At 42.7% G+C, this 23,396-nt stretch overlaps 1 protein-coding gene across 2 annotated transcripts in view; it reads right to left on the reverse strand.

Moving 5' to 3' along the window:
• Positions 1-23,396, reverse strand: part of ssbp1 (single-stranded DNA binding protein 1) — a 105,192-nt gene that overhangs the window by 78,045 nt on the left and 3,751 nt on the right. The gene's annotated exons all lie outside the window — the stretch shown is intronic.

The following is a 23,396-nucleotide window of genomic DNA, read 5'->3' on the forward strand; positions in this document are numbered from 1 at the left end:
ACACACACTGTCAGTGTGTTAATGTTACAGTACATCAGTCTCCCACACTCACTATCAATGTTAAGTACATCAGTCTCTCACTCACTATCAATGTTACAGTACATCAGTCTCTCACACTCACTGTCAGTGTTACAATACATCAGTCTCTCACACTCACTATCAGTGTGGTACAATACATCAGTCTCTCACACTCACTGTCAGTGTGTTAATGTTAGAGTACATCAGTCTTTCACACGTACTGTCAGTGTGTTAGTTACAGTACATCAGTCTCTCACACTCACTGTCAGTGTGTTGCACTTACGGTACATCAGTCTCTCACTCACTGTCAGTGGTACAGTTACAGTACATCAGTCTCACACACACAGTCAGTGTGTTAATGTTACAGTACATCAGTCTCTCACACTCATTATCAATGTTACAGTACATCAGTCTCTCACACTCACTGTCAGTGTTACAATACATCAGTCTCTCACACTCACTGTCAGTGTTACAATACATCAGTCTCTCACACTCACTGTCAGTGTTACAATACATCAGTCTCTCACACTCAGTGTCAGTGTGTTAATGTTAGAGTACATCAGTCTCTCACACTCACAGTCAGTGTGGTACAGTACATCAGTTTCTCACACTCACTATCAGTGTGTTACAGTTACGGTACATCAGTCTCTCACACTGTCAGTGTGTTACAGATACAGTAAATCAGTCTCTCACACTGTCAGTGTACAGTTACAGTACATCAGTCTCTCACATTCACTGTCAGTGTGTTAGAGTTACAATACATCAGTCTCTCACACTCACTGTCAGTGTGTTACAGTTACAGTACATCAGTCTCTCACTCACTGTCAGTGGTACAGTTACAGTACATCCGTCTCTCACACTCACTCTCAGTGTTAGTTTCAGTACATCAGTTTCTCACACTCACTGTCAGTGTGTTAATGTTACAGTACATCAGTCTCTCACACTCACTGTCAGTGTGGTACAGTACATAAGTCTCTCACACTCACTGTCAGTGTGGTAGAGTACATCAGTCTCTTAAACTCACTGTCAGTTTGTTACAGTACATCAGTCTCTCACACTGTCAGTGTGTTAAAGTTACAGAACATCAGTCTCTCACACTCACTGTTAGTGTGTTACACTTACGGTACATCAGTCTCTCACACTCACTGTTAGTGTGTTACACTTATGGTACATCAGTCTCTCACACTCACTGTCAGTGTGTTACAGTTACGGTACATCAGTCTCTCACAGTCACTGTCAGTGTGTTGCACTTACGGTACATCAGTCTCTCACACTCACTGTCAGTGGTACAGTTACATTACATCAGTCTCTCACACTCACTGTCAGTGTTACAGTTTCAGTACATCAGTCTCACACACACACTGTCAGTGTGTTAATGTTACAGTACATCAGTCTCTCACACTCACTATCAATGTTACAGTACATCAGTCTCTCACACTCACTGTCAGTGTGTTAATGTTAGAGTACATCAGTCTTTCACACGTACTGTCAGTGTGTTAGTTACAGTACATCAGTCTCTCACACTCACTGTGTGTGTTACAGTTACAGTACATCAGTCTCTCACACTCACTGTCAGTGGTACAGTTACAGTACATCAGTCTCTCACACTGTCAATGTGTTAGTTACAGTACATCAGTCTCTCACATTCACTGTCAGTGTGTTGCACTTACGGTACATCAGTCTCTCACACTCACTGTCAGTGTGTTAATGTTAGAGTACATCAGTCTCTCACACTCACTGTCAGTGTTACAGTTACAGTACATCAGACTCTCACACTCACTGTCAGTGTTACAGTTACAGTACGTCAGTCTCTCACACTCCCCATCAGTGCGTTAATGTTAGAGTACATCAGTCTCTCACACTCACTGTCAGTGATAGTTACAGTACATCAGTCTCTCACACTCACTGTCAGTGTGTTACGGTTACAGTACATCAGTCTCTCACACGCACTGTCAGTGTGTTACAGTTACAGTAGCCTCTCAGTTACTGTCAGTGTGTTACAGTTACAGTATATCAGTCTCTCACACTCACTGTCAGTGTTACAGTTACAGTACATCAGTCTCTCACACTCACTGTCAGTGTGTTAGTTACGGTACATCAGTCTCTCACACTCACTGTCAATGTTATAGTTACAGTACATCAGTCTCTCACACTCATTGTCAGTGTGTTAGTTACGGTACATCAGTCTCTCACACTCACTGTCAGTGTATTAATGTTAGAGTACATCAGTCTCTCACACTCACTGTCAGTGGTACTGTTACAGTACATCAGTCTCTCACACTCACTGTCAGTGTTACAGTTACAGTACATCAGTCTCTCACACTCACTCAGTGTGACAGTTACAGTACATCAGTCGCTCACACTCACTGTTAGTGTGTTACACTTACGGTACATCAGTCTCTCACACTCACTGTTAGTGTGTTACACTTATGGTACATCAGTCTCTCACACTCACTGTCAGTGTGTTACAGTTACGGTACATCAGTTTCTCACAGTCACTGTCAGTGTGTTGCACTTACGGTACATCAGTCTCTCACACTCACTGTCAGTGGTACAGTTACATTACATCAGTCTCTCACACTCACTGTCAGTGTTACAGTTTCAGTACATCAGTCTCACACACACACTGTCAGTGTGTTAATGTTACAGTACATCAGTCTCTCACACTCACTGTCAGTGTTACAGTTACAGTAGTCTCTCAGTTACTGTCAGTGTGTTACAGTTACAGTATATCAGTCTCTCACACTCACTGTCAGTGTTACAGTTACAGTACATCAGTCTCTCACACTCACTGTCAGTGTGTTAGTTACGGTACATCAGTCTCTCACACTCACTGTCAGTGTGTTAATGTTACAGTACATCAGTCTCTCACACTCACTGTCAGTTTGTTACAGTACATAAGTCTCTCACATTCACTGTCAGTGTGGTAGAGTACATCAGTCTCTTACACTCACTGTCAGTGTGTTACAGTACATCAGTCTCTCACACGGTCAGTGTGTTAAAGTTACAGTACATCAGTCTTTCACACTCACTGTTAGTGTGTTACACTTACGGTACATCAGTCTCTCACACTCACTGTTAGTGTGTTACACTTATGGTACATCAGTCTCTCACACTCACTGTCAGTGTGTTACAGTTACGGTACATCAGTCTCTCACACTCACTGTCAGTGTGTTAGTTACGATACATCAGTCTCTCACACACACTGTCAGTGTTACAGTTACAGTACATCAGTCTCTCACACTCACTCAGTGTGACAGTTACAGTGCATCAGTCGCTCACACTCACTGTCAGTGTTACAGTTTCAGCACATCAGTCTCTCACACTCACTCTAAATGTTACAGTACATCAGTCTCTCACACTCACTGTCAGTGATACAGTTACAGTACATTAGTGTCTCACACTCACTGGCAGTGTTACAGTACATCAGTCTCTCACACTCACTGTCAGTGTTATAGTTATAGTACATCAGTCTCTCACACTCATTGTCAGTGTGTTAGTTACGGTACATCAGTCTCTCACACTCACTGTCAGTGTATTAATGTTACAGTACATCAGTCTCTCACACTCACTGTCAGTGATACAGTTACAGTACATCAGTGTCTCACACTCACTGGCAGTGTGTTAGTTACGGTACATCAGTCTCTCACACTCACTGTCAGGATTGCAGTTAGAGTACATCAGTCTCTCACCCTCACTGTCAGTGTGTTAATGTTAGAGTACATCGTCTCTCACACTCAATGTCAGTGTTACAGTTACAGTACATCAGTCTCTCACACTCATTCAGTGTGACAGTTACAGTACATCAGTCGCTCACACTCACTGTCAGTGTTACAGTTACAGTACATCAGTCTCTCACAGTCACTGTCAGTGTGTTGCACTTACGGCACATCAGTCTCTCACTCACTGTCAGTGGTACAGTTACAGTACATCAGTCTCACACACACACTGTCAGTGTTAATGTTACAGTACATCAGTCTCTCACAATCATTATCAATGTTACAGTACATCAGTCACTCACACTCACTGTCAGTGTTACAGTTTCAGTACATCAGTCTCTCACACTCACTGTCAGTGTGTTACAGTTACGGTACATCAGTCTCTCACACTGTCAGTGTGCTACAGTTACAGTAAATCAGTCTCTCACACTGTCAGTGTACAGTTACAGTACATCAGTCTCTCACATTCACTGTCAGTGTGTTAGAGTTACAGTACATCAGACTCTCACTCACTGTCAGTAGTACAGTTACAGTACATCCGTCTCTCACACTCACTGTCAGTGTTACAGTTTCAGTACATCAGTCTCTCACACTCACTGTCAGTGTGGTAGAGTACATCAGTCTCTTACACTCACTCTCAGTGTGTTACAGTACATCAGTCTCTCACACTGTCAGTGTGTTAAAGTTACAGTACATCAGTCTCACACTCACTGTTAGTGTGTTACACTTACGGTACATCAGTCTCTCACACTCACTGTCAGTGTGTTACACTTACGGTACATCAGTCTCTCACACTCACTGTCAGTGGTACAGTTACATTACATCAGTCTCTCACACTCACTGTCAGTGTTACAGTTTCAGTACATCAGTCTCTCACATTCACTGTCTGTGTGGTAGAGTACATCAGTCTCTTACACTCACTGTCAGTGTGTTACAGTACATCAGTCTCTCACACGGTCAGTGTGTTAAAGTTACAGTGCATCAGTCGCTCACACTCACTGTCAGTGGTACAGTTACATTACATCAGTCTCTCACACTCACTGTCAGTGTTACAGTTACAGTACATCAGTCTCTCACACTCACTCAGTGTGACAGTTACAGTACATCAGTCGCTCACACTCACTGTCAGTGTTACAGTTACAGTACATCAGTCTCTCACAGTCACTGTCAGTGTGTTGCACTTACGGTACATCAGTCTCTCACACTCACTGTCAGTGTTACAGTTACAGTACATCAGTCTCTCACAGTCACTGTCAGTGTGTTGCACTTACATTACATCAGTCTCTCACACTCACTGTCAGTGTTACAGTTTCAGTACATCAGTCTCACACACACACTGTCAGTGTGTTAATGTTACATTACATCAGTCTCTCACACTCACTATCAATGTTACAGTACATCAGTCTCTCACACTCACTGTCAGTGTTACAATACATCAGTCTCTCACACTCACTATCAGTGTGGTACAATACATCAGTCTCTCACACTCACTATCAGTGTGGTACAATACATCAGTCTCTCACACTCACTCTCAGTGTGTTAATGTTACAGTACATCAGTCTCTCACACTCACTGTCAGTGTGGTACAGTACATAAGTCTCTCACATTCACTGTCAGTGTGGTAGAGTACATCAGTCTCTTACACTCACTGTCAGTGTGTTACAGTACATCAGTCTCTCACACGGTCAGTGTGTTAAAGTTACAGTACATCAGTCTCTCACACTCACTGTTAGTGTGTTACACTTACGGTACATCAGTCTCTCACACTCACTGTCAGTGTGTTACAGTTACGGTACATCAGTCTCTCACACTCACTGTCAGTGTGTTAGTTACGATAAATCAGTCTCTCACACACACTGTCAGTGTTACAGTTACAGTACATCAGTCTCTCACACTCACTCAGTGTGACAGTTACAGTGCATCAGTCGCTCCAACTCACTGTCAGTGTTACAGTTACAGTACATCAGTCTCTCACAGTCACTGTCAGTGTGTTGCACTTACGGTACATCAGTCTCTCACACTCACTGTCAGTGTTACAGTTTCAGTACATCAGTCTCACACACACACTGTCAGTGTGTTAATGTTACAGTACATCAGTCTTTCACACGTACTGTCAGTGTGTTAGTTACAGTACATCAGGCTCGCAAACTCAGTCAGTTACAGTTACAGTGCATCAGTCTCTCACACCCACTGTCAGTGCTATAGTTATAGTACATCAGTCTGTCACACTGTCAGTGTGTAACAGTTACAGTACATCAGTCTCTCGCACTCACTGTCAGTGTTACCTTTACAGTACATCAGTCTCTCACAAGCACTGTCAGTGTTACAGTTACAGTATATCAGTCTCTCACACTCACTGTCAGTGTTATAGTTACAGTACATCAGTCTCTCACACTCACTGTCACTGTTATAGTTATAGTACATCAGTCTCTCACACTCACTGTCAGTGTTATAGTTATAGTACATCAGTCTCTCACACTCACGGTCAGTGGTACAGTTACAGTACATCAGTCTCACACACTCACTGTCAGTGTTACAGTTTCAGCACATCAGTCTCTCACACGCTCTGTCAGTGTGTTACAGTAACGGTACATCAGTCTCTCACACTCACTGTCAGTGTGTTAAAGTTAAAGTATATCAGTCTCTCACACTCACTGTCAGTGTTATAGTTACAGTACATCAGTCTCTCACACTCACTGTCACTGTTATAGTTATAGTACATCAGTCTCTCACACTCACTGTCAGTGTTATAGTTATAGTACATCAGTCTCTCACACTCACTGTCAGTGTATTAATGTTAGAGTACATCAGTCTCTCACACTCACTGTCAGTGATACAGTTACAGTACATCAGTGTCTCACACTCACTGGCAGTGTGTTAGTTACGGTACATCAGTCTCTCACACTCACTGGCAGTGTATTAATGTTAGAGTACATCAGTCTCTCACACACATTGTCAGTGATACAGTTACAGTACATCAGTCTCTCACACTATCAATGTTACAGTACATCAGTCTCTCACACTCACTGGCAGTGATACAGTTACAGTACATCAGTCTCTCACAGTCACCATCAGTGTGTTAGTTACAGTACATAAGTCTCTGGCTGTCACTGTCCGTGTGTTACAGTTACAGTACATCAGTCTCACACACTCACTGTCAGGATTGCAGTTACAGTACATCAGTCTCTCACCCTCACTGTCAGTGTGTTAATGTTAGAGTACATCAGTCTCTCACACTCACAGTCAGTGTGGTACAGTACATCAGTTTCTCACACTCACTATCACTGTGTTACAGTTACGGTACATCAGTCTCTCACACTGTCAGTGTGTTACAGTTACAGTAAATCAGTCTCTCACACTGTCAGTGTACAGTTACAGTACATCAGTCTCTCACAATCACTGTCAGTGTGTTACAGTTACAGTACATCAGTCTCTCACTCACTGTCAGTGGTACAGTTACAGTACATCCGTCTCTCACACTCACTGTCAGTTTTACAGTTTCAGTAGATCAGTCTCTCACACTCACTGTCAGTGTGTTAATGTTACAGTACATCAGTCTCTCACACTCACTGTCAGTGTGGTACAGTACATAAGTCTCTCACATTCACTGTCTGTGTGGTAGAGTACATCAGTCTCTTACACTCACTGTCAGTGTGTTACAGTACATCAGTCTCTCACACGGTCAGTGTGTTAAAGTTACAGTACATCAGTCTCTCACACTCACTGTTAGTGTGTTACACTTACGGTACATCAGTCTCTCACACTCACTGTTAGTGTGTTACACTTATGGTACATCAGTCTCTCACACTCACTGTCAGTGTTACAGTTTCAGCACATCAGTCTCTCACACGCTCTGTCAGTGTGTTACAGTAACGGTACATCAGTCTCTCACACTCACTGTCAGTGTGTTAAAGTTAAAGTATATCAGTCTCTCACACTCACTGTCAGTGTTATAGTTACAGTACATCAGTCTCTCACACTCACTGTCACTGTTATAGTTATAGTACATCAGTCTCTCACACTCACTGTCAGTGTTATAGTTATAGTACATCAGTCTCTCACACTCACTGTCAGTGTATTAATGTTACAGTACATCAGTCTCTCACACTCACTGTCAGTGATACAGTTACAGTACATCAGTGTCTCACACTCACTGGCAGTGTGTTAGTTACGGTACATCAGTCTCTCACACTCACTGGCAGTGTATTAATGTTAGAGTACATCAGTCTCTCACACACATTGTCAGTGATACAGTTACAGTACATCAGTCTCTCACACTATCAATGTTACAGTACATCAGTCTCTCACACTCACTGGCAGTGATACAGTTACAGTACATCAGTCTCTCACAGTCACCATCAGTGTGTTAGTTACAGTACATAAGTCTCTGGCTGTCACTGTCCGTGTGTTACAGTTACAGTACATCAGTCTCACACACTCACTGTCAGGATTGCAGTTACAGTACATCAGTCTCTCACCCTCACTGTCAGTGTGTTAATGTTAGAGTACATCAGTCTCTCACACTCACAGTCAGTGTGGTACAGTACATCAGTTTCTCACACTCACTATCAGTGTGTTACAGTTACGGTACATCAGTCTCTCACACTGTCAGTGTGTTACAGTTACAGTAAATCAGTCTCTCACACTGTCAGTGTACAGTTACAGTACATCAGTCTCTCACAATCACTGTCAGTGTGTTACAGTTACAGTACATCAGTCTCTCACTCACTGTCAGTGGTACAGTTACAGTACATCCGTCTCTCACACTCACTGTCAGTTTTACAGTTTCAGTAGATCAGTCTCTCACACTCACTGTCAGTGTGTTAATGTTACAGTACATCAGTCTCTCACACTCACTGTCAGTGTGGTACAGTACATAAGTCTCTCACATTCACTGTCTGTGTGGTAGAGTACATCAGTCTCTTACACTCACTGTCAGTGTGTTACAGTACATCAGTCTCTCACACGGTCAGTGTGTTAAAGTTACAGTACATCAGTCTCTCACACTCACTGTTAGTGTGTTACACTTACGGTACATCAGTCTCTCACACTCACTGTTAGTGTGTTACACTTATGGTACATCAGTCTCTCACACTCACTGTCAGTGTTACAGTTTCAGCACATCAGTCTCTCACACGCTCTGTCAGTGTGTTACAGTAACGGTACATCAGTCTCTCACACTCACTGTCAGTGTGTTAAAGTTAAAGTATATCAGTCTCTCACACTCACTGTCACTGTTATAGTTATAGTACATCAGTCTCTCACACTCACTGTCAGTGTTATAGTTATAGTACATCAGTCTCTCACACTCACTGTCAGTGCATTAATGTTACAGTACATCAGTCTCTCACACTCACTGTCAGTGATACAGTTACAGTACATCAGTGTCTCACACTCACTGGCAGTGTGTTAGTTACGGTACATCAGTCTCTCACACTCACTGGCAGTGTATTAATGTTAGAGTACATCAGTCTCTCACACACATTGTCAGTGATACAGTTACAGTACATCAGTCTCTCACACTATCAATGTTACAGTACATCAGTCTCTCACACTCACTGGCAGTGATACAGTTACAGTACATCAGTCTCTCACAGTCACCATCAGTGTGTTAGTTACAGTACATAAGTCTCTGGCTGTCACTGTCCGTGTGTTACAGTTACAGTACATCAGTCTCACACACTCACTGTCAGGATTGCAGTTACAGTACATCAGTCTCTCACCCTCACTGTCAGTGTGTTAATGTTAGAGTACATCAGTCTCTCACACTCACTGTCAGTGTGACAGTTACAGTACATCAGTCGCTCACACTCCCTGTCAGTGTTACAGTTACAGTACATCAGTCTCTCACAGTCACTGTCAGTGTGTTGCACTTACGGTACATCAGTCTCTCTCTCTCACTGTCAGTGGTACAGTTACAGTACATCAGTCTCACACACACACCTGTCAGTGTGTTAATGTTACAGTACATCAGTCTCTCACACTCATTATCAATGTTACAGTACATCAGTCTCTCACACTCACTGTCAGTGTGTTAATGTTAGAGTACATCAGTCTCTCACACTCACAGTCAGTGTGGTACAGTACATCAGTTTCTCACACTCACTATCAGTGTGTTACAGTTACGGTACATCAGTCTCTCACACTGTCAGTGTGTTACAGTTACAGTGAATCAGTCTCTCACACTGTCAGTGTACAGTTACAGTACATCAGTCTCTCACAATCACTGTCAGTGTGTTACAGTTACAGTACATCAGTCTCTCACTCACTGTCAGTGGTACAGTTACAGTACATCCGTCTCTCACACTCACTGTCAGTTTTACAGTTTCAGTAGATCAGTCTCTCACACTCACTGTCAGTGTGTTAATGTTACAGTACATCAGTCTCTCACACTCACTGTCAGTGTGGTACAGTACATAAGTCTCTCACATTCACTGTCTGTGTGGTAGAGTACATCAGTCTCTTACACTCACTGTCAGTGTGTTACAGTACATCAGTCTCTCACACGGTCAGTGTGTTAAAGTTACAGTACATCAGTCTCTCACACTCACTGTTAGTGTGTTACACTTACGGTACATCAGTCTCTCACACTCACTGTTAGTGTGTTACACTTATGGTACATCAGTCTCTCACACTCACTGTCAGTGTTACAGTTTCAGCACATCAGTCTCTCACACGCTCTGTCAGTGTGTTACAGTAACGGTACATCAGTCTCTCACACTCACTGTCAGTGTGTTAAAGTTAAAGTATATCAGTCTCTCACACTCACTGTCAGTGTTATAGTTACAGTACATCAGTCTCTCACACTCACTGTCACTGTTATAGTTATAGTACATCAGTCTCTCACACTCACTGTCAGTGTTATAGTTATAGTACATCAGTCTCTCACACTCACTGTCAGTGTATTAATGTTACAGTACATCAGTCTCTCACACTCACTGTCAGTGATACAGTTACAGTACATCAGTGTCTCACACTCACTGGCAGTGTGTTAGTTACGGTACATCAGTCTCTCACACTCACTGGCAGTGTATTAATGTTAGAGTACATCAGTCTCTCACACACATTGTCAGTGATACAGTTACAGTACATCAGTCTCTCACACTATCAATGTTACAGTACATCAGTCTCTCACACTCACTGGCAGTGATACAGTTACAGTACATCAGTCTCTCACAGTCACCATCAGTGTGTTAGTTACAGTACATAAGTCTCTGGCTGTCACTGTCCGTGTGTTACAGTTACAGTACATCAGTCTCACACACTCACTGTCAGGATTGCAGTTACAGTACATCAGTCTCTCACCCTCACTGTCAGTGTGTTAATGTTAGAGTACATCAGTCTCTCACACTCACTGTCAGTGTGACAGTTACAGTACATCAGTCGCTCACACTCACTGTCAGTGTTACAGTTACAGTACATCAGTCTCTCACAGTCACTGTCAGTGTGTTGCACTTACGGTACATCAGTCTCTCTCTCTCACTGTCAGTGGTACAGTTATAGTACATCAGTCTCACACACACACCTGTCAGTGTGTTAATGTTACAGTACATCAGTCTCTCACACTCATTATCAATGTTACAGTACATCAGTCTCTCACACTCACTGTCAGTGTTACAATACATCAGTCCCTCACACTCACTGTCAGTGTGTTAATGTTAGAGTACATCAGTCTCTCACACTCACAGTCAGTGTGGTACAGTACATCAGTTTCTCACACTCACTATCAGTGTGTTACAGTTACGGTACATCAGTCTCTCACACTGTCAGTGTGTTACAGTTACAGTAAATCAGTCTCTCACACTGTCAGTGTACAGTTACAGTACATCAGTCTCTCACAATCACTGTCAGTGTGTTACAGTTACAGTACATCAGTCTCTCACTCACTGTCAGTGGTACAGTTACAGTACATCCGTCTCTCACACTCACTGTCAGTTTTACAGTTTCAGTAGATCAGTCTCTCACACTCACTGTCAGTGTGTTAATGTTACAGTACATCAGTCTCTCACACTCACTGTCAGTGTGGTACAGTACATAAGTCTCTCACATTCACTGTCTGTGTGGTAGAGTACATCAGTCTCTTACACTCACTGTCAGTGTGTTACAGTACATCAGTCTCTCACACGGTCAGTGTGTTAAAGTTACAGTACATCAGTCTCTCACACTCACTGTTAGTGTGTTACACTTACGGTACATCAGTCTCTCACACTCACTGTTAGTGTGTTACACTTATGGTACATCAGTCTCTCACACTCACTGTCAGTGTGTTACAGTTACGGTACATCAGTCTAACACTCACTGTCAGTCTGTTAGTTACGATACATCAGTCTCTCACACACACTGTCAGTGTTACAGTTACAGTACATCAGTCTCTCACACTCACTCAGTGTGACAGTTACAGTGCATCAGTCGCTCACACTCACTGTCAGTGTTACAGTTACAGTACATCAGTCTCTCACAGTCACTGTCAGTGTGTTGCACTTACGGTACATCAGTCTCTCACACTCACTGTCAGTGGTACAGTTACATTACATCAGTCTCTCACACTCACTGTCAGTGTTACAGTTTCAGTACATCAGTCTCACACACACACTGTCAGTGTGTTAATGTTACAGTACATCAGTCTCTCACACTCACTATCAATGTTACAGTACATCAGTCTCTCACACTCACTATCAATGTTACAGTACATCAGTCTCTCACACTCACTGTCAGTGCTACAATACATCAGTCTCTCACACTCACTATCAGTGTGGTACAATACATCAGTCTCTCACACTCACTGTCAGTGTGTTAATGTTAGAGTACATCAGTCTCTCACACTCACAGTCAGTGTGGTACAGTACATCAGTCTATCACACTCACTGTCAGTGGTACAGTTACAGTACATCAGTCTCTCACAGTCACTGTCAGTGTGTTAATGTTAGAGTACATCAGTCTCTCACACTCACTATCAGTGTGGTACAATACATCAGTCTCTCACACTCACAGTCAGTGTGGTACAATACATCAGTCTCTCACACTCACTGTCAGTGTGTTAATGTTAGAGTACATCAGTCTCTCACACTCACTGTCAGTGTGGTACAGTACATAAGTCTCTCACATTCACTGTCTGTGTGGTAGAGTACATCAGTCTCTTACACTCACTGTCAGTGTGTTACAGTACATCAGTCTCTCACACGGTCAGTGTGTTAAAGTTACAGTACATCAGTCTCTCACACTCACTGTTAGTGTGTTACACTTACGGTACATCAGTCTCTCACACTCACTGTTAGTGTGTTACACTTATGGTACATCAGTCTCTCACACTCACTGTCAGTGTGTTACAGTTACGGTACATCAGTCTAACACTCACTGTCAGTCTGTTAGTTACGATACATCAGTCTCTCACACACACTGTCAGTGTTACAGTTACAGTACATCAGTCTCTCACACTCACTCAGTGTGACAGTTACAGTGCATCAGTCGCTCACACTCACTGTCAGTGTTACAGTTACAGTACATCAGTCTCTCACTGTCACTGTCAGTGTGTTGCACTTACGGTACATCAGTCTCTCACACTCACTGTCAGTGGTACAGTTACATTACATCAGTCTCTCACACTCACTGTCAGTGTTACAGTTTCAGTACATCAGTCTCACACACACACTGTCAGTGTGTTAATGTTACAGTACATCAGTCTCTCACACTCACTATCAATGTTACAGTACATCAGTCTCTCACACTCACTATCAATGTTACAGTACATCAGTCTCTCACACTCACTGTCAGTGCTACAATACATCAGTCTCTCACACTCACTATCAGTGTGGTACAATACATCAGTCTCTCACACTCACTGTCAGTGTGTTAATGTTAGAGTACATCAGTCTCTCACACTCACAGTCAGTGTGGTACAGTACATCAGTCTATCACACTCACTGTCAGTGGTACAGTTACAGTACATCAGTCTCTCACAGTCACTGTCAGTGTGTTAATGTTAGAGTACATCAGTCTCTCACACTCACTATCAGTGTGGTACAATACATCAGTCTCTCACACTCACAGTCAGTGTGGTACAATACATCAGTCTCTCACACTCACTGTCAGTGTGTTAATGTTAGAGTACATCAGTCTCTCACACTCACAGTCAGTGTGGTACAGTACATCAGTTTCTCACACTCAGTCAGTGTGTTACAGTACATCAGTCTCTCACACTCACTAGTGTTACAGTTACAATACATCAGTCTCTCACACTGTCAGTGTGTTACAGTTACAGTACATCAGTCTCTCACATTCACTGTCAGTGTGTTAGAGTTACAGTACATCAGTCTCTCACACTCACTGTCAGTGTTACAGTTTCAGCACATCAGTCTCTCACACGCACTGTCAGTGTGTTACAGTAACGGTACATCAGTCTCTCACACTCACTGTCAGTGTGTTAAAGTTAAAGTATATCAGTCTCTCACACTCACTGTCAGTGTTATAGTTACAGTACATCAGTCTCTCACACTCACTATCACTGTTATAGTTATAGTACATCAGTCTCTCACACTCATTGTCAGTGTGTTAGTTACGGTACATCAGTCTCTCACACTCACTGTCAGTGTATTAATGTTACAGTACATCAGTCTCTCACACTCACTGTCAGTGATACAGTTACAGTTCATCAGTCTCTCACACTCACTGGCAGTGTGTTAGTTACGGTACATCAGTCTCTCACACTCACTGTCAGTGTATTAATGTTAGAGTACATCAGTCTCTCACACTATCAATGTTACAGTACATCAGTCTCTCACACTCACTGGCAGTGATACAGTTACAGTACATCAGTCTCTCACAGTCACCATCAGTGTGTTAGTTACAGTACATAAGTCTCTGGCTGTCACTGTCCGTGTGTTACAGTTACAGTACATCAGTCTCTCACACTCACTGTCAGGATTGCAGTTACGGTACATCAGTCTCTCACCCTCACTGTCAGTGTGTTAATGTTAGAGTACATCAGTCTCTCACACTCACTGTCAGTGTTACAGTTACAGTACATCAGTCTCTCACACTCACTCAGTGTGACAGTTACAGTACATCAGTTGCTCACACTCACTGTCAGTGTTACAGTTACAGTACATCAGTCTCTCACACTCACTGTCAGTGTGTTGCACTTACGGTACATCAGTCTCTCACTCACTGTCAGTGGTACAGTTACAGTACATCAGTCTCACACACACACCTGTCAGTGTGTTAATGTTACAGTACATCAGTCTCTCACACATTATCAATGTTACAGTACATCAGTCTCTCACACTCACTGTCAGTGTTACAATACATCAGTCTCTCACACTCACTGTCAGTGTGTTAATGTTAGAGTACATCAGTCTCTCACACTCACAGTCAGTGTGGTACAGTACATCAGTTTCTCACACTCACTATCAGTGTGTTACAGTTACGGTACATCAGTCTCTCACACTGTCAGTGTGTTACAGATACAGTAAATCAGTCTCTCACACTGTCAGTGTACAGTTACAGTACATCAGTCTCTCACAATCACTGTCAGTGTGTTACAGTTACAGTACATCCGTCTCTCACACTCACTGTCAGTGTTACAGTTTCAGTAGATCAGTCTCTCACACTCACTGTCAGTGTGTTAATGTTACAGTACATCAGTCTCTCACACTCACTGTCAGTTTGTTACAGTACATAAGTCTCTCACATTCACTGTCAGTGTGGTAGAGTACATCAGTCTCTTACACTCACTGTCAGTGTGTTACAGTACATCAGTCTCTCACACGGTCAGTGTGTTAAAGTTACAGTACATCAGTCTTTCACACTCACTGTTAGTGTGTTACACTTACGGTACATCAGTCTCTCACACTCACTGTTAGTGTGTTACACTTATGGTACATCAGTCTCTCACACTCACTGTCAGTGTGTTACAGTTACGGTACATCAGTCTCTCACACTCACTGTCAGTGTGTTAGTTACGATACATCAGTCTCTCACACACACTGTCAGTGTTACAGTTACAGTACATCAGTCTCTCACACTCACTGTCAGTGTTACAGTTACAGTACATCAGTCTCTCACAGTCACTGTCAGTGTGTTGCACTTACGGTACATCAGTCTCTCACACTCACTGTCAGTGGTACAGTTACATTACATCAGTCTCTCACACTCGCTGTCAGTGTTACAGTTTCAGTACATCAATCTCACACACACACTGTCAGTGTGTTAATGTTACAGTACATCAGTCTTTCACACGTACTGTCAGTGTGTTAGTTACAGTACATCAGGCTCGCAAACTCAGTCAGTTACAGTTACAGTGCATCAGTCTCTCACACCCACTGTCAGTGCTATAGTTATAGTACATCAGTCTGTCACACTGTCAGTGTGTAACAGTTACAGTACATCAGTCTCTCGCACTCACTGTCAGTGTTACCTTTACAGTACATCAGTCTCTCACAAGCACTGTCAGTGTTACAGTTACAGTATATCAGTCTCTCACACTCACTGTCAGTGTTATAGTTACAGTACATCAGTCTCTCACACTCACTGTCAGTGTATTAATGTTACAGTACATCAGTCTCTCACACTCACTGTCAGTGATACAGTTACAGTACATCAGTCTCTCACACTCACTGGCAGTGTATTAATGTTAGAGTACATCAGTCTCTCACACACATTGTCAGTGATACAGTTACAGTACATCAGTCTCTCACACTATCAATGTTACAGTACATCAGTCTCTCACACTCACTGGCAGTGATACAGTTACAGTACATCAGTCTCTCACAGTCACCATCAGTGTGTTAGTTACAGTACATAAGTCTCTGGCTGTCACTGTCCGTGTGTTACAGTTACAGTACATCAGTCTCACACACTCACTGTCAGGATTGCAGTTACAGTACATCAGTCTCTCACCCTCACTGTCAGTGTGTTAATGTTAGAGTACATCAGTCTCTCACACTCACTGTCAGTGTGACAGTTACAGTACATCAGTCGCTCACACTCACTGTCAATGTTACAGTTACAGTACATCAGTCTCTCACACTCACTGTCAGTGTGTTGCACTTACAGTACATCAGTCTCTCTCTCTCACTGTCAGTGGTACAGTTACAGTACATCAGTCTCACACACACACCTGTCAGTGTGTTAATGTTACAGTACATCAGTCTCTCACACTCATTATCAATGTTACAGTACATCAGTCTCTCACACTCACTGTCAGTGTTACAATACATCAGTCCCTCACACTCACTGTCAGTGTGTTAATGTTAGAGTACATCAGTCTCTCACACTCACAGTCAGTGTGGTACAGTACATCAGTTTCTCACACTCACTATCAGTGTGTTACAGTTACGGTACATCAGTCTCTCACACTGTCAGTGTGTTACAGTTACAGTAAATCAGTCTCTCACACTGTCAGTGTACAGTTACAGTACATCAGTCTCTCACAATCACTGTCAGTGTGTTACAGTTACAGTACATCAGTCTCTCACTCACTGTCAGTGGTACAGTTACAGTACATCCGTCTCTCACACTCACTGTCAGTTTTACAGTTTCAGTAGATCAGTCTCTCACACTCACTGTCAGTGTGTTAATGTTACAGTACATCAGTCTCTCACACTCACTGTCAGTGTGGTACAGTACATAAGTCTCTCACATTCACTGTCTGTGTGGTAGAGTACATCAGTCTCTTACACTCACTGTCAGTGTGTTACAGTACATCAGTCTCTCACACGGTCAGTGTGTTAAAGTTACAGTACATCAGTCTCTCACACTCACTGTTAGTGTGTTACACTTACGGTACATCAGTCTCTCACACTCACTGTTAGTGTGTTACACTTATGGTACATCAGTCTCTCACACTCACTGTCAGTGTGTTACAGTTACGGTACATCAGTCTAACACTCACTGTCAGTCTGTTAGTTACGATACATCAGTCTCTCACACACACTGTCAGTGTTACAGTTACAGTACATCAGTCTCTCACACTCACTCAGTGTGACAGTTACAGTGCATCAGTCGCTCACACTCACTGTCAGTGTTACAGTTACAGTACATCAGTCTCTCACAGTCACTGTCAGTGTGTTGCACTTATGGTACATCAGTCTCTCACACTCACTGTCAGTGGTACAGTTACATTACATCAGTCTCTCACACTCACTGTCAGTGTTACAGTTTCAGTACATCAGTCTCACACACACACTGTCAGTGTGTTAATGTTACAGTACATCAGTCTCTCACACTCACTATCAATGTTACAGTACATCAGTCTCTCACACTCACTATCAATGTTACAGTACATCAGTCTCTCACACTCACTGTCAGTGCTACAATACATCAGTCTCTCACACTCACTATCAGTGTGGTACAATACATCAGTCTCTCACACTCACTGTCAGTGTGTTAATGTTAGAGTACATCAGTCTCTCACACTCACAGTCAGTGTGGTACAGTACATCAGTCTCTCACACTCACTGTCAGCGGTACAGTTACAGTACATCAGTCTCTCACAGTCACTGTCAGTGTGTTAATGTTAGAGTACATCAGTCTCTCACACTCACTATCAGTGTGGTACAATACATCAGTCTCTCACACTCACAGTCAGTGTGGTACAATACATCAGTCTCTCACACTCACTGTCAGTGTGTTAATGTTAGAGTACATCAGTCTCTCACACTCACAGTCAGTGTGGTACAGTACATCAGTTTCTCACACTCAGTCAGTGTGTTACAGTACATCAGTCTCTCACACTCACTAGTGTTACAGTTACAATACATCAGTCTCTCACACTGTCAGTGTGTTACAGTTACAGTACATCAGTCTCTCACATTCACTGTCAGTGTGTTAGAGTTACAGTACATCAGTCTCTCACACTCACGGTCAGTGTTACAGTTTCAGCACATCAGTCTCTCACACGCACTGTCAGTGTGTTACAGTAACGGTACATCAGTCTCTCACACTCACTGTCAGTGTGTTAAAGTTAAAGTATATCAGTCTCTCACACTCACTGTCAGTGTTATAGTTACAGTACATCAGTCTCTCACACTCACTATCACTGTTATAGTTATAGTACATCAGTCTCTCACACTCATTGTCAGTGTGTTAGTTACGGTACATCAGTCTCTCACACTCACTGTCAGTGTATTAATGTTACAGTACATCAGTCTCTCACACTCACTGTCAGTGATACAGTTACAGTTCATCAGTCTCTCACACTCACTGGCAGTGTGTTAGTTACGGTACATCAGTCTCTCACACTCACTGTCAGTGTATTAATGTTAGAGTACATCAGTCTCTCACACTATCAATGTTACAGTACATCAGTCTCTCACACTCACTGGCAGTGATACAGTTACAGTACATCAGTCTCTCACAGTCACCATCAGTGTGTTAGTTACAGTACATAAGTCTCTGGCTGTCACTGTCCGTGTGTTACAGTTACAGTACATCAGTCTCTCACACTCACTGTCAGGATTGCAGTTACAGTACATCAGTCTCTCACCCTCACTGTCAGTGTGTTAATGTTAGAGTACATCAGTCTCTCACACTCACTGTCAGTGTTACAGTTACAGTACATCAGTCTCTCACACTCACTCAGTGTGACAGTTACAGTACATCAGTTGCTCACACTCACTGTCAGTGTTACAGTTACAGTACATCAGTCTCTCACACTCACTGTCAGTGTGTTGCACTTACGGTACATCAGTCTCTCACTCACTGTCAGTGGTACAGTTACAGTACATCAGTCTCACACACACACCTGTCAGTGTGTTAATGTTACAGTACATCAGTCTCTCACACATTATCAATGTTACAGTACATCAGTCTCTCACACTCACTGTCAGTGTTACAATACATCAGTCTCTCACACTCACTGTCAGTGTGTTAATGTTAGAGTACATCAGTCTCTCACACTCACAGTCAGTGTGGTACAGTACATCAGTTTCTCACACTCACTATCAGTGTGTTACAGTTACGGTACATCAGTCTCTCACACTGTCAGTGTGTTACAGATACAGTAAATCAGTCTCTCACACTGTCAGTGTACAGTTACAGTACATCAGTCTTTCACAATCACTGTCAGTGTTACAGTTTCAGTAGATCAGTCTCTCACACTCACTGTCAGTGTGTTAATGTTACAGTACATCAGTCTCTCACACTCACTGTCAGTTTGTTACAGTACATAAGTCTCTCACACTCACTGTCAGTGTGGTAGAGTACATCAGTCTCTTACACTCACTGTCAGTGTGTTACAGTACATCAGTCTCTCACACGGTCAGTGTGTTAAAGTTACAGTACATCAGTCTTTCACACTCACTGTTAGTGTGTTACACTTACGGTACATCAGTCTCTCACACTCACTGTTAGTGTGTTACACTTATGGTACATCAGTCTCTCACACTCACTGTCAGTGTGTTACAGTTACGGTACATCAGTCTCTCACACTCACTGTCAGTGTGTTAGTTACGATACATCAGTCTCTCACACACACTGTCAGTGTTACAGTTACAGTACATCAGTCTCTCACACTCACTGTCAGTGTTACAGTTACAGTACATCAGTCTCTCACAGTCACTGTCAGTGTGTTGCACTTACGGTACATCAGTCTCTCACACTCACTGTCAGTGGTACAGTTACATTACATCAGTCTCTCACACTCACTGTCAGTGGTACAGTTTCAGTACATCAATCTCACACACACACTGTCAGTGTGTTAATGTTACAGTACATCAGTCTTTCACACGTACTGTCAGTGTGTTAGTTACAGTACATCAGGCTCGCAAACTCAGTCAGTTACAGTTACAGTGCATCAGTCTCTCACACCCACTGTCAGTGCTATAGTTATAGTACATCAGTCTGTCACACTGTCAGTGTGTAACAGTTACAGTACATCAGTCTCTCGCACTCACTGTCAGTGTTACCTTTACAGTACATCAGTCTCTCAAAAGCACTGTCAGTGTTACAGTTACAGTATATCAGTCTCTCACACTCACTGTCACTGTTATAGTTACAGTACATCAGTCTCTCACACTCACTGTCAGTGTTATAGTTATAGTACATCAGTCTCTCACACTCATTGTCAGTGTGTTAGTTACGGTACATCAGTCTCTCACACTCACTGTCAGTGTATTAATGTTAGAGTACATCAGTCTCTCACACTCACAGTCAGTGGTACAGTTACAGTACATCAGTCTCTCACACTCACTGTCAGTGTTACAGTTTCAGCACATCAGTCTCTCACACGCACTGTCAGTGTGTTACAGTAACGGTATATCAGTCTCTCACACTCACTGTCAGTGTTATAGTTACAGTACATCAGTCTCTCACACTCACTGTCACTGTTATAGTTATAGTACATCAGTCTCTCACACTCACTGTCAGTGTTATAGTTATAGTACATCAGTCTCTCACACTCATTGTCAGTGTGTTAGTTACGGTACATCAGTCTCTCACACTCACTGTCAGTGTATTAATGTTACAGTACATCAGTCTCTCACACTCACTGTCAGTGATACAGTTACAGTACATCAGTCTCTCACACTATCAATGTTACAGTACATCAGTCTCTCACACTCACTGGCAGTGATACAGTTACAGTACATCAGTCTCTCACAGTCACCATCAGTGTGTTAGTTACAGTACATAAGTCTCTGGCTGTCACTGTCCGTGTGTTACAGTTACAGTACATCAGTCTCACACACTCACTGTCAGGATTGCAGTTACAGTACATCAGTCTCTCACCCTCACTGTCAGTGTGTTAATGTTAGAGTACATCAGTCTCTCACACTCACAGTCAGTGTGGTACAGTACATCAGTCTCTCACACTCACTGTCAGTGGTACAGTTACAGTACATCAGTCTCTCACAGTCACTGTCAGTGTGTTAATGTTAGAGTACATCAGTCTCTCACACTCACTATTAGTGTGGTACAATACATCAGTCTCTCACACTCACTGTCAGTGTGTTAATGTTAGAGTACATCAGTCTCTCACACTCACAGTCAGTGTAGTACAGTACATCAGTTTCTCACACTCACTGTCAGTGTGTTACAGTACATCAGTCTCTCACACTGTCAGTGTTACAGTTACAGTACATCAGTCTCTCACACTGTCAGTGTACAGTTACAGTACATCAGTCTCTCACATTCACTGTCAGTGTGTTAGAGTTACAGTACATCAGTCTCTCACACTCACTGTCAGTGTGTTACAGTTACAGTACATCAGTCTCTCACACACACTGTCAGTGTTACAGTTACAGTACATCAGTCTCTCACACTCACTGTCAGTGTTACAGTTTCAGTACATAAGTCTCTCACACTCACTGTCAGTGTGGTAGAGTACATCAGTCTCTCACACTCACTGTCAGTGTGTTACAGTTACAGTACATCAGTCTCTCACACTGTCAGTGTGTTAGTTACAGTACATCAGTCTCTCACACTCACTGTCAGTGTGTTACAGTAACGGTACATCAGTCTCTCACATTCACTGTCAGTGTGTTACAGTTACGGTACATCAGTCTCTCACACTGACTTTCAGTGTGTTACAGTTACGGTACATCAGTCTCTCACACTCACTGTCAGTGTGTTAATGTTAGAGTACACCAGTCTCTCACACTCACTGTCAGTGGTACAGTTACAGTACATCACTCTCACACTCACTGTCAGTGTTTCAGTTTCAGTACATCAGTCTCTCACACTCACTGTCAGTGTTACAGTACATCAGTCTTTCACACTCACTGTCAGTGTTACAGTACATCAGTCTCTCACACTCACTTAGTGTGTTACAGTTACGGTACATCAGTCTCTTACACTCACTGTCAGTGTTACAGTTACAGTACATCAGTCTCTCACACTGTCAGTGTGCTAGTTACAGTACATCAGTCTCTCACATTCACTGTCAGTGTGTTACAGTAACGGTACATCAGTCTTTCACACTTACTGTCATCGTGTTGCAGCTACAGTACATCAGTTTCTCACACTCACTGTCAGTGTGTTAGTGTTAGAGTACATCAGTCTCTCACACTCACTGTCAGTGTGTTAATGTTAGAGTACATCAGTCTCTCACACTCACTATCAGTGTGGTACAGTACATCAGGCTCTCACACTCACTGTCAGTGTGGTACAGTACATCATTCTCTCACACTGTCAGTGTGTTACAGTTACAGTACATCAGTCTCACACTCACTGTCAGTGTGTTAGTTACAGTACATCAGTCTCTCACATTCGCTGTCAGTGTGTTACAGTTACGGTACATCAGTCTCTCACACTCACTGTCAGTGTGTTACACTTACGGTACATCAGTCTCTCACACTCACTGTCAGTGTGTTACAGTTACGGTACATCAGTCTCTCACACTCACTGTCAGTGTGTTACAGTTACGATACATCAGTCTCTCACACACACTGTCAGTGTGTTACAGTTACGGTACATCAGTCTGTCACACTCACTGTCAGTATTACAGTTACATCAGCCTCTCACACTCATTATCAATGTTACAGTACATCAGTCTCTCACACTCACTGTGAGTGATACAGTTACAGTACATCAGTCTCACACTATCAATGTTACAGTACATCATTCTCTCACACTCACTGGCAGTGTTACAGTACATCAGCCTCTCACACACATTGTCAGTGTATTACAGTTACAATACATCAGACTCTCATACTGATTCAGTTGCAA

This window comes from Carcharodon carcharias, chromosome 8 (genome assembly GCF_017639515.1).
Source record: "Carcharodon carcharias isolate sCarCar2 chromosome 8, sCarCar2.pri, whole genome shotgun sequence".
In the NCBI taxonomy this organism is placed as follows: Eukaryota; Metazoa; Chordata; class Chondrichthyes; order Lamniformes; family Lamnidae; genus Carcharodon; species Carcharodon carcharias.